Source organism: Lathyrus oleraceus, chromosome 4 (genome assembly GCF_024323335.1).
Source record: "Lathyrus oleraceus cultivar Zhongwan6 chromosome 4, CAAS_Psat_ZW6_1.0, whole genome shotgun sequence".
Taxonomy (NCBI): Eukaryota; Viridiplantae; Streptophyta; class Magnoliopsida; order Fabales; family Fabaceae; genus Lathyrus; species Lathyrus oleraceus.
The window spans coordinates 215,337,674-215,339,251 of record NC_066582.1 but is presented as its reverse complement, the minus strand read 5'-3'; positions in this window follow the sequence as shown (position 1 = coordinate 215,339,251).

Sequence of the window (1,578 nt, the reverse complement as noted above, 5' to 3'; positions counted from 1 at the left end):
GCACACTATGCCAAGCATGCACAATCTTCTGCTTCAAATATTGGGGATCTTTACCCTCTTGATAGAAAAGACCTTCTAACAAAGTGTTATTAGGCTTGTCTCTCAAGGGGAACCCAAGTTGACAATGAGCCAAAGCAGGGTTGTAGTTAATTCCTCCTTGTGTACCAATAAAAGGCACATTAGAGAATTCACCACAACTATCAATAATCTCCAAACTGCTTAAAGACGGATCATACCAAACTATATCATCATTAGTGAGAGACATAAGTCTCTGGGACCACCTTAGACATTGTTTGTTCTCCATAAAAGCTGGTGTCTGAGGCAAGTGCGAAATAAACCACTTGTGCAGAAGAGGAATACAACAGACAATAGTTCCACCACCCTTAGAATTCCTTAGATGCAAATAGAAATACATATCACCCAATAAAGTAGGCACAAGATTCCCAATCAAGAAAAGTCTAATGGCGTTAACATCAACAAAACCGTCAATGTTAGGGAACAAATCTAATCCATAGATGAGCAACACAAAGATATCTTCAAAAGCATCCACACTACCGGCTTGAGCAAAGGCAATAGCTTCCTTGATGAGGAAATCAGATGGCAACCCAAACAATCCTCCTTTCTTCACCCAATAAGCCTCTATCTCAGACTTCTTCAAGTGAAGAGCTTCAACAATAAAATGAGATCTGAAAATCTCTTCCAATCCACTAAAAGGCACTTTACTAGAAATAGGTATCACCAAAAGATGAGAATACTACTCCAATGTAGGCATAAGCTGAAAATCTGGGAAAGTGAAACAACGGTAGAGAGGATCATAGAACTGCACCAATCCACTCAAAAGTCCTTCAACCACATCAGCAGACAAGATGGACAAAAGCTTCCCATGACGTTGTTTGAAGTCCAAGGGATCTAATACAAAAGATGCTAGCTTCCTTAACTCTTTCAAGTCGGGACATCTGAAATTGTACTTCTTAGTGTTCCTTCGTCCACAATCCATGGTCTGAAAATATTTGCAAATGATACCTTAGTTCCTTGAAAGTTTGTGTGATGAATGTTATGATGCGCATGAATGCATGAATGCAACAATCACAAATAAGGGATCACACACAAGGAAAACAAAGTTCAAGGGATGAATCAAGTCATTGTCAAGATCAATCATCCATTTTGGTGGATTATGGTTTACACCTTATCAACACCCAAGTTCCATTGATATTGACAAGACTTGATTGGATCAACCAAGAATCAAACGTTTGTTGCAGGTCACGAGCATGGAGTCTGGGTAAGAACCATCCCAAAGGAGTGAACTAAGGATAAAAACCTGTAGATTATGTTCTAAAAAGTTCCCAGAGTCTTAATCCCATTTATTGGATATTACAAATTAAGATGACTGACTCATCGACCCATAATATTCTCAAGAGAAACTCGTTTGGGTGTAGTATCGAGTAATAACTGTTATCAAGTGTACACTTGAACAATCTCCGCACTACGTTCTAAATAGGCCAAAAGGGAGTAAATGTTCTACGGTTCTCAACTTCTCGGACCCAAATTAGAGATAGTAATGCCTAACCATAAAAACTT